Source organism: Ailuropoda melanoleuca, chromosome X (genome assembly GCF_002007445.2).
Source record: "Ailuropoda melanoleuca isolate Jingjing chromosome X, ASM200744v2, whole genome shotgun sequence".
NCBI lineage: Eukaryota > Metazoa > Chordata > Mammalia > Carnivora > Ursidae > Ailuropoda > Ailuropoda melanoleuca.
Genome location: NC_048238.1, coordinates 47,385,397 through 47,397,642, shown reverse-complemented (window position 1 = coordinate 47,397,642; position 12,246 = coordinate 47,385,397). Strand labels below are relative to the sequence as shown.

The window sequence follows — 12,246 nt, the reverse complement described above, 5'->3', positions numbered from 1 at the left end:
GGAAGGAGGTGGGTGAGAATGGGGTGTATTGGTGATGACTAATAAGAAAAGCACTTGTTTTGATGAGCACCAGGTGTTATATGTAAGTGATGAATCACTAAATTGAAAAAAAGTGAAAAAAAATTGGATTGATGGACTCACAATGTATAATGTTGTTATTTTTATTTAAAGTCAGTACAAAGGAGAAGGGAGAGCTTAAAATTATATTTGAGCAAATGTTTTGTACAGTGCTATAATTCAATTGGTGTGAATATGAAGTAGATAGTTGAGCTATTCATTGAAATCCTCAGAGTAATCTCTAGGGAAAAAAATATATATATATATAGTAAAGGAGAGAACAAAGGAATTAAAATGATACATAAGAAAGCAACTAACACAAAAGACTTCAGTAATGGAGTGAGTAACAATGACAACAAAAAAATAATAGCACATATAAAAATAAGGAACAAAATGGCAGAAGTCTTTCAAAATCAGTAATTAGGTTAAATGTAAATAGATTAAAATCACCTCTTAAAAGATACAGATTGGCAAGATGGATTTAAAAACATGGTCCAAGTATAAGCTAACTACAGGAAACACAGTATAGGTTAAATAGACAAATAGTTTTGAAGTAAAAAATGGAAAAAGCTATCCCATGCAAACTGTAACCAAAAAAAAAAAAAGAACTGAAATGGTAATAATAATATCAGACAAAATTGACCGTATTAAAAAAAAATTATTACAGACTGACATTTTATAATGCTAATTGGTCAATCATCTAGAATAGAAAATAATTATAAACACATACTTAATAACAGAGTCCCCAGATACATGAAGTAAAGCCAGACAGAATTGAGGAGAGAAACAGACAATTCAGAACAGTATTTGAAGTTTAATACCCCTCTTTCAATAATGAAAAGACCAAATCAGCAGATGATCAGCAAGGACATAGATGTTTTCAACATCACTATAAATTAAACATAGCAGAAACAGAGTATTGTACCCAACAGCCTTAATGTATACGTTCCTCTCAGTGTATATGAAACATCTCCGGGTTAGACCATATGTTAAACCACATATGGGTCTCACTAAATTTATATTAAAATCATACATGTTCTCTGTAAAATGAAATAAAAAAATTCAGTAACTAAAAGAAACATAGACAATTGAAAAGTATGCAGAAATTAACAAAATTCTTCTAAGTAACTAATCATTTAAATTAGAAACTACCAAAAAAAAGAAAATACTTTGATATGAATCAAAACAAATCTGCAGCCTACCAAAACTCAAGGGATGCAACAAAAGCAGGTTTTAGAGGAAAATTTTACCCATAAAATCCTACAGTAAAAGATAAGTAGGATTTCAAATCAATAACCACACCTGCCACCTAAAGAAACGAGTAAAAGGAGGGCATATATTGCATGGAGCACTGGGTATTATACATAAACAATGAATCATGGAACACTACATCAAAAACTAAGGATGTACTGTATGGTGACTAACATATCATAATTAAAAAAAAAAGAAAACTTAAAACCTGAGTAAGGAGAAGGAAGGAAATAATAAAGATTAGAAGATAAATAAATGAATAGAATACAATAGAGAAAATCAATAAAATGAAAAGTCATGTCTTTAAAAGTATCTTTTTAAGATTTTATTTATGTATTTATCTGAGAGATAGAGAAAGAGAGAGAGTGAGTGAGGGGAGGGGCCAAGGAAGAGGTATAGGAAGAATCTCAAGCAGACTCTGCACTGAGCATGGAGCCCAACACTTGGCTTGATCTCATGAACCTGAGATCATGACCTCAGTCAAAATCAAGAGTCAGACACTTAAGCAACTGAACCGCCCAGGTGCCCCTAAGGAGGTTTTTAAAAATTGAGAAACTGTGCCTAGGCTGACCAAGAAAGACAGAGAGAGAGATGACTCAAATTATGAGGATCAGGAATGAAAGAGGGGATATTATTACCAAACTTTCAGAAATAGAAATGAATTAAAAATTTTGTAAATAATTGAAATAATAAAGATTAGACTAGAAGTAAATGATATGGAAACAAACTAACAGCAACAACAACAGAACAGTAGAACAGATCAATGACACCAGGAGTTGGTTCATTGAAAAGATAAGCAAATTTGTAGCTAAACTCATCAAAAAAACAAAGAGAAAGGACACAAATAATAAAATTACAAATGAAAGAGGAGAAATAACCAACACCACAGGAATTTAAAAAATAGAATAATATGAAAAACACTATGACAACAGGCTGGACAACCTAGAATAAATGCATAAATTCCTGGAAACATATAACCTACCAAAACTGAAACATGAAGAAATAGAAAATTTGAATAGACCGACTAGCAACAAAGAGATTGAATCAGTAATCAAAAACTCACAACGAATAAAAGTCCAGGACCAAATGGCTTCACAGGCAAATTCCTCCAAATACTTAAAGAAGAGTTAGTACCTATTTGTCTCAAACTATTCCAAAAAATAAAAGAGCAAGGAAAACTTCCAAATTCATTTTATAAAGCTAGCCTTACTTTGAAACCAAGACCAGATAAAGACACCACTAAAAATAGAACTACACACCAGCATATTTGAGAACATACATGCAAAAATTCTCAACAAGGGGCGCCTGGGTGGCACAGCGGTTGAGCGTCTGCCTTCAGCTCAGGGTGTGGTGCCGGCGTTATGGGATCAAGCCCCACATCAGGCTCTTCCACTATGAGCCTGCTTCTTCCTCTCCCACTCCCCTGCTTGTGTTCCGTCTCTCGCTGGCTGTCTCTATCTCTGTCAAATAAATAAATAAAATCTTTAAAAAAAATCCTCAACAAAATACTAACAAACAGAATCCAACAGCACATTAAAAAAAAATCATTCACCATGATCAAGTGGGAATTATTTGCAGTATGCAGAGTTGTTCAATATTTACAAATCAATCAATGTGATACATCACATCAATAAGACAAAGTATAAAAACAATATGGTCCTTTCAATAGATGCAGAAAAAGCATTTGGCAAAGTAGAGCATCCATTCATGATAAATCCCTCTACAAAGTAGGCTTAGAGGGAACATACCACAACATAATAAAAGTCATAGATGAAAAACACACAGCAAACATCATACTCAATGTGGAAAAACTGAGTGCTTCTCCCTAAGGTGAGGAATAAAACAAGGATAGCCATTCTAAACACTTTTATTCATCACAGTACTGGAAGTCCTAGCCACAGTAACTAGATTTTTTTTAAAAAAGAAAGAAATGGGGGTGCCTGGGTGGCACAGCGGTTGAGCTTCTGCCTTCGGCTCAGGGTGTGATCCCAGTGTTCTGGGATCGAGCCCCACGTCAGGCTCTTCCGCTATGAGCCTGCTTCTTCCTCTCCCACTCCCCCTGCTTGTGTTCCTTCTCTCGCTGGCTGTCTCTATCTCTGTCGAATAAATAAATAAAATCTTTTAAAAAAAAAGAAAGAAAGAAATGGCATTCAAATTGGTAAGGAAGAGGTAAATCTTTTATTATTTGCAGATAGCATGAAAATCCTGAAAAACTCCACCAAAATACTACTAGAACTGATAAACGAATTCAGTAAAGATGCAGCATAAAAAAATCAATGATCAGAAGTCTGTTGCATTTCTATACACTAATAATGAAGCAGCAGAAAGAGAAATCAAGAATATAGTCACATTTACAAGAACATCAAAAACAATAAATACCAAGGAATAAACCTAACCAAATAAGTGAAAGACTTGTACTCTGAAAAAATAGAAAACACTAATGAAAGACATTGAAGATGAAACCATGAATTGGAAAGACATTCCATGCTCATGGATTGGAAGAACAAAATTGTTAAAATGTCTATACTACCCAAAACAATCTACACGTCTAATGCAATCCCTCTCAACAGAACTACAACAATTATAAAGTTTATATGGAAACATAAAAGACCCCAAATAGACAAAGCAATCTTGAAGAAGAAAAGCATAGATGGAGGTATCATAATTTCCAACCTAGTGTTATATTACAAATCTGTTGTAATCAAGACAGTATGGTACTGGCACAAAAATAGACACATAGATCAATGGTACAGAATATAAAACCCAGAAATAAACCCACAACTATAAGGTCAATTAATCTTCAACAAATGAGGAAATAATATACTATGGGAAAAAAACAGTCTCTTTGAGAAAATGTATTGGGAAAACTGCTCAGGCCTGTGCAAAAGAATGAAATGGCCACTTTCTTAAGCCATGCACAAAAATAAACTCAAAATGAATGAAAGACCTAAGTGTGAGACCTGCAATTATAAAAATCCTAGAAGAGAACACAGGCAGTAAGGTCTCTGATACTAGTCATAGCAATATTTTACGAGATATGTCTCCTGACACAAGGGAAATAAAAGCAAAAATAAACTTGGGACTACATCAAATTAAAAAGTTTCTACACAATGAAGGAAACCATAAAAAAATCTAAAAGGCAGCCTACTGAATGGGAAATGATAGTGTACAAATGACATATCTGATCAAGGATTAATATCCAAAATATATAAAGAAGTTATACAATTTGATACCAAAAAACAAATAATCCAATTATACAATGGGCAGAAAACATGAAGAGACATTTCTCCAAAGAGGACACGCAGTTAACCAACAGATATATGAAAAGATACTCATCATTAGGGAAATGCAAATCAAAACTGCAATGAGATGTCACCTCACACCTGTGAGAATGGCTAAAGTAGGAAACACAAGATACAACAAGTGTTGGTGTGAATGTGGAGGAAAAAGGAACCCTCCTTGCACTGTAAGTGGGAATGCAAACTTGTGCAACCACTCAGGAAAACAGTATGGGGGTTCCTCAAAAACTTCCAAATATACCTACCCTATGATTAAGAAATTGAACTGCTGGGTATTTACTCAAATCACAAAAACACTAATTCAACGAGATACATGCACCCATATGTTAATTGCATTGTTATCTACAGTAGCCAAATTATGGAAGCAACCCATGTCCATCAACAGATTAATGAATAAAGAAGATGTGGTATATAGAGAGAATTGAATATTATTCAGACATAAGAAAGAAAGAAATCTTGTGATATGCAATGACATAGGTAGAACTAGAGACTATAATGCTAAGTGAAATAAGTCTGTCGGAGCAAGACAAGTACCATATAATTTCACTCACATGTAGAATTTAAGAAACAAAACAAATGAGCAAAGGAAATAATGAAAGAGGGACAAACAAGCCAATAAATAGACTGTTAACTATTGAAAACAAACTGATGGTTACCAGAGGGGAGGTGGGTGGGGGAATGGGTGAAAGAGTTGATGGGGATTAAGGAGTGTACATATTATGATGAACACAGGGTGATATATGGAATTGCTGAATCACTATATTTTACACCCTGAATGAATATAACACGCTATGCTAACTGTACAAGAATTAGAATTAATTTAAAAAGAAGTGTTGTAAACAATTGTATGTCAACAAATCAGATAACTTAGATGAAATTAACAAATTCATACAAAACATAACTATTAAGACTAACTCATGAAGCAAAAGAAAACCTGAAATATATTACAATAAGTAAAATAGTAATAATGATAACAATAACAATGCTAAACTTCTCATTTTAAAAAAACTCCATATGATTTCACTGATAAATACTATCAAATGTCTAAGACCTCTTCCAAAGTTAGAATAGGAGGAAATACGACCCAAATATGGGAGAAGTATTACCATGAAACCAAAATCAGGCAAAGATATCACAAGAAAAGAAAATTACAGATCATTGTCTTTTATGAATACAGATGCAAAATCCTTAACAAACTACTGGCCAAATGAATCCAAGAACATAAAAATAAATAATTACACACCATGATCAAATTTGAACCATCTGAGGAATGTAAGGTTGGTTCAACATATGAAATTCAGTGTAATATATCATATTGATCAAATAAGGGACAAAGCTTACAGGATAATTTTGATATATAAAAATCATTTGATAAGATCTTTCATGATAAAATCAAACAACAATCTTAGAATAGGAGAAAACTTCCTCAACTTCATAAAGGGGATCTGAGAAAAACCCACGCTAATAATGTAAGTGAGGATGATAAACTGAAAACTTTCCTCCAAGACCAGGGAAAGAGCAAGTACAAATGCTCTTTTTATTTTTAATTTAAATTCAAGTTAGTTAACATATAGTGTATTGTTAGTTTCAGGGGTAGAATTTAGTGATTCATCAGTTGCATACAACATCCAGTGCTCACCAAATAAAGTGCTCTCCTTAATACCCATCATCCAATTACTGCATCCACCCACAACCTCCCCTTCAGCAACCCCCAGTTTGTTCCCTATAGTTAAGAGTATCTTATGGTTTGCCTCCCTCTCTGTTTTTATCTTATTTTATTTTTCCTTCATCAGTTTTTTAAATTAAATTCTGCATATGAGTGGAATCATGGTATTTGTCTTTCCCTGACTTATTTTGGGTAGCATAATAAGCTCTAGTTCTGTCCATTCATTGCAAATGGCAAGATTTCATTAATTTTTGGTGGCGGAGTAAATATTCCATTATAATATAATATCCCATGCCACATCTTCTTTATCCATTCATCCATTTACCCATTCATCCATTTATTGACATTTGGGCTCTTTCCATATTTTGGCTATTGTTGGTAATGTTGCTATAAACATTGAGGTGCATGTATCCCTTTGAATCTGTATTTTTGTATCCTTTGGGTAAATACCTGTTAGTTCAGTTGCAGAGTCAAAGGGTAGCTCTATTTTTAACTTTCTGAGGAACCTCCATACTCTTTTCCAAAGTGGTTGCACCAGTTTGAATTCCCACCAACAAAGTAAGAGGGTTCCACTTTCTCTGTGTCCTTGCCAACATCTGTTGTTACCTGAGGTGTTCATTTTAGGTATTCTGACAGGTGTGAGGTGGTATCTCATCATGTTTTTGATTTGTATACCCCTGATGATGAGTGATGTTGAGCATTTTTTCATGTGTCTTTTGGCCATTTGTATGTCTTCGTTGGAGAAATGTCTGTTCATGTCTTCTACCCATTTCTTGACTGGATTATTTGTTCTTTGGGTGTTGAGTTTGATAAGTTCTTTATAGATTTCGGGTATTAGCCCTTTATCTACTAGGTCAATTGCAAATACTTTCTCCCATTCCATGGGTTGCCTTTTAGTTTTGTTAACTGTTTCTTTTGCTGTGCAGAAGGCTTTTATCTTTTTTTTTCTTAAGTTCAATTAGCCAACATATAGTACATCTATTAGTTTTTGATTTAGTGTTCAATGATTCATTAGTTCTGTTTAACATCCAGTGTTCATCAGATCATGTGCCCTCCTTAATGCGGATCACCCAGTTACATCATCTCTCTACCCCCCTTACTTCTGCAACTCTCAATTTGTTTCCCAGAGTCCACAGTCTCTCATGGTTTGTCTCCCTCTCTGATTCTTTCCCATTCAGTTTTCCCTCTTCCCCTATGGTCCTCTGCACTATTCCTTATATTCCACATATGAATGAAACCATATGATAATTGTCTTCTCTGCTTGTTTCACTTAGGATAATACCCTCCAGTTCTATCCATGTCGATGTAAATGGTAAGTTTTCATCATTCCTGATGGCTGAGTAATATTCCATTGCGTATGTGAACCACATCTTCTTTATCCATTCATCCATTGAAGGACATCTCGGCTCCCTCCAGTTTGGCTATTGGGAGCATTGCTCCAATGAACACTGGGATGCATGTGCCCCTTATTTTCACTACACCTGTATCTTTGGGGTAAATACCCAGTAGTGCAATTGCTGGGTCATAAGGTAGCCCTGTTTTTAATGTCTTGAGGAACCTCCATATTATTTTCAAGAGTGGCTGTACCAGCTTGCATTCCCACCAAGAGTGTAAGAGTGTTCCCCTTTCTCCACATCCTTCTCAACATTTGTTGTCCCAGTCTTGTTGACTTTTGCCATTCTAACTGGTGTAAGGTGGTATCTCATTGTGGTTTTGATTTTCCCTTTCCTAATGGCAAGCGATGTGGAGCATTTTTTTCCATGTGTCTGTTGACACATGTGTCAATGTGTCTGTTTTCATTTGTATGTCTTCCTTGGAGAAATGTTGGTTCACGTCTTCTGCCCATTTTTTGATCGGATTATTTGGGGTTTTTTGGGGGTGTTGAGTTTGAGAAGTTCTTTATAGATCTTGGACACCCGCCCTTTATCTGTAGTGTCATTTGCAAATATCTTCTCCCATTCCATACTTTTCCTTTTAGTTTTGTTGACTGTTTCCTTTGCTGTGCAGAAGCTTTTTATCTTGATGAAGACCCAATAGTTCATTTTTTAATTTTGTTCTCTTGCCTCTGAAGACATGTTTAGTAAAATTTATTGTGGCCTAGGTCAGAGAGTTTGCTGCCTGTGTTCCCCTCTAGGATTTTGATGGATTCCTGTCTCACATTTAGGTCTTTTGCCCATTTTGAATTTATTTTTATGCATGGTATATGAAAGTGGTCTGGTTTCATTCTTCTGCAGGCTGCTGTACAATTTTCCCAGCACCATTTGTTGAAAATGCTGTCTTTTTTTTTTCCATTGGATATTCTTTCTGGCTTTGTCAAAAATTAGTTGACCATAGAGTTAAGGGTCCTTTTGGGGGGTTTTATTCTGTTCCATTGATCTATGTGTCTGTTTTTGTGCCAGTATCATACCGTCTTGATGATTACAGCTTTCTAATACAACTTGAAGTCTTGTCTATTCAGGTTTTGGTTCCATGCAAATTTTAGGATTATTTGTTCTAGTTCTATGAAAATGCTGCTGTTACTTTGATAGAGATTGCATTGAATGTGTAGATTCTTTTAGGAAGCATAGACATTTTAACAGTATTTTTTTCTTCCAATCCATGAGCATGGAATATTTCCATTTCTTTGTGTCTTCCTCAATTTCTTTCATAAGTGTTCTATACTTTTCAGTGTATAGGTCTTTAACCTCTTTAGTTAGGTATATTCCTAGTTATCTTATGGTTTTTGGTGCAATTGTAAAGCGGATCAATTCCTTGATTTTCTTCATTGTTGGTGTATAGATATGCAACAGACTCATGTGCATCGATTTTATATCTTGTGACTTTGTTGAATTCCTGTATCAGTTCTAGTAATTTTTGGTGCAGTCTGTAGGGTTTTTTACATAGAGTATCATGTCGTCTTTGAAGAGTGAAAGTTTGACTTCTTCCTTGCCAATTTGGATGCTTTTTATTTCTTTCAGTTTTCTGATTGGTGAGACTAAGACTTCCAATACTGTGTTGAAAAACAGTGATGAAAGTGGACATCACTGTCATCTTTCTAACCTTAGGAGGAAAGCTCTCGGTTTTTCCCATTGAGGATGATATTAGCTGTGGGTCTTTCTATATGGTCTTTATGATGTTGAGGTATGTTCCCCTATCCCTACTATGTTCAGGGTTTTATCAAGAAATTATGCTGTACTTAGTCAAATGCTTCCTCTGCATCTATTGAGAGGATCATACGGCTATGATTCTTTCTCTTATTAATGTTGTAAATCATGTTGATTGGTTTAGGGATGTTGAACCCTCCCTTCAGCCCTGGAATAAATCCCACTTGATTGTGGTGAATAACTTTTTTAATGTACTGTTGTATTTGATTTGCTACTACCTTCTTGAAAATTTTTGCATCCATGTTCATCAGGGATATTGGTCTGTAATTACCCATTTTAGAGGGGTCTTTTTCTGATTTGGGGCTCAAGGTAATGCTCTCCTTAGAATGAGTTTGGAAGTTTTCTTTCCACTTCTATTTTTTGGGACAGTTTCAGAAAAATAGGTATTAATCCTTCTTTAAATGTTTTGTAGAAATCCGCTGGGAATCCATTCAGCCCTGGACTCTTGTTTGTTGGGAGAATTTTGATTACTGCTTCAATTTATCCATTTCTCCCAGATTACCTAATTTGTTGACATACAACTACTCATAATGGTCTCTTATAATTGTTTATATTTCTGCATATTGGTTGTGATCTCTCCTCTTTCATTCATGATTTTATTTATTTGGATCCTTTCTCTTTTCTTTTTGATAAGTCTGGGTGAAGGTTTATTCATTTTATTATTTCTTTTAATGAATTAGCTCCTAGTTTTATTGATCTGTTCTACTTTTTTTCTAATTTCTATATTATTGATTTCTGCTCTAATCTTTATTATTTCCCATTCTCCCATGGGATTTAGGCATTACTTCTGTTCTTTTCCCAGGTCCTTCAGGTGTAATGTTAGGTTGTGTATTTGAGACTTTCTTTTCTTCTTAAGGAAGGCCTATACTGCTTTATGCATCCCTCTTAGGATAACCTTTGCTGAATCCCAAAAATTTGGATGGACTTGTTTTCATTTTCATTTTCTTCTATGTATTTTTTAATTTTTTTTTAATTTCATGGTTGACCCACTTATTCATTAATAGGATGCTCTTTAACATCCATGTATTTGTGGTCTTTCCAAATGTTTTCTTGAGGTTGACTTCAAGTTTCATAGCATTGCCATCTGAAAATATGCATGGTATAATGTCAATCTTTTTGTACTGGTTGAGTCCTGGTTTGTGACCCACTATGTGATTTGTTCTGGACAATGTTACATGTGTACTCAAAAAGCATGTATATTCTGCTGCTTTAGGGTGAAATGCTCTGAATATATCTATGAAGTCCATCTGGTGTAGTGTGTCATTCAAAGGTCTTGTTTCCTTGTTGATCTTCTGCTTAGATGATCTGTCCATTGCTGTGAGTGGGTGGTTAAAGTCCCCTATATGATTATATTCTTATCAATGAGCTTCTTTAGTTTTGTTATTAATTGGTTTACATATTTGGATGCTCCCCAGTTAGGGGCATAAATATTTATAATTGTTAGATCTTCTTGTCAGATAGATCTCTTTACTGTGATATAGTGTCCTTCTTCATCTCTTATGAAAATCTCTGGTTTAAAAGCTAGTTTGGGGAGGAGGAGTTAAGATGGCAGAGGAGTAGGGGTCCCCTTTTTCAGCTGGTCCACTGAGTCGAGCTGGATAGGTACAAGATCATCCTGAACATCCATGGAATCAGCATGAGACGCAGGAAGATACATCTGGATCTCTACAAATGAACATCTCCAGTAATGAGTATTGAGGTATGAAGCAGGGAGCCCTGAAGCCATGCACAGATAATGGAAGATAAATGGAAGGGGGAGGGAGCTGCCGCGTTCGGGCGCCGGGAAGCGGTAGCCACATGCACTGGGGAGTGGGCGGACTCGCACACCCGCGAGAGAGCAAACTGAGACCTTGAGCCACAGAATGCGCACAACCAATCTGAAAACCGAAGCTCCAGAGTGCACGAACCACACTGAAATGGAGCTCTGGAGCATGTGGGTATGGCTGTCAGCTGGCAGCTGGTGCTGTTAGAAAAATAAAGGACAGAGATGTGCCGGCCCTGGAAGTGAGGGCTGGGACACCAGGTGTTAAAGTGGCCAGAGGGGCCCAGTGGAGAACCATCAGCAATGCCATTGTTCTGAGACAGAGGCTGAGATTTGGCTACTGCTGCTCTGACTCTCAGAAGAGGCACAACAAACCACCAGGGAAAGCTGCCAGAGAACAAATGCCTGGAAATACCAGCTCACAGTGTGCCCATACCCATTCCCCCTCGCAGGGGATAGGGAGACTCTACACAAACAGGGTTGCCTGAGTATCAGAGCGGCACCATCTACCACAGAAGGAAGGCTGAAAAATCAAGAAGCCCACATCCCTAAGGTCCCTAAAAAAAGGAGCACACTGCATGGATCCCGATCAATAATTCAGGCTCTGAACAACCCTGCAACCTCTCCTCATCAGAATGACGAGAAGGAGAAATCCCCCCCAGCAAAGAAAAGACAATGAGTCTGTGGCCTCTGCCACAGAACTAATGGATATGGATATAACCAAATTATCAGAAATGGAGTTCAGAGTAACAATGGTCAAGATGATGTGTAGACTTGAAGAAAAAGCATTAACAAAAACATTAATGAAAATATAGAATCTCTAAGGGCGGAAATAAGAGCGAATCTGGCAGAAATTAAAAATTCTATGAATCAAATGCAGTTAAAAGTAGATGCTCTGATGGCCAGGGTGAATGAGGCAGAAGAACATATCAGCGAATTGGAGGATGGGTTAGGAGAAGAGAAAGCTAAAATACAAACTTGGCTCAAAAAAATCTAATCTCGGGAGGAGTAGGGGACACCTTTTTCAGCCGGTCCCCTGAGTTGAGCTGGATAGGTACCAGACCAGCA

At 36.1% G+C, this 12,246-nt stretch overlaps 1 protein-coding gene across 1 annotated transcript in view; it reads right to left on the bottom strand.

Moving 5' to 3' along the window:
- The window catches only part of ZC3H12B (zinc finger CCCH-type containing 12B), a 172,226-nt gene that overhangs the window by 105,247 nt on the left and 54,733 nt on the right, over positions 1–12,246 (bottom strand). The window lies entirely within an intron of this gene.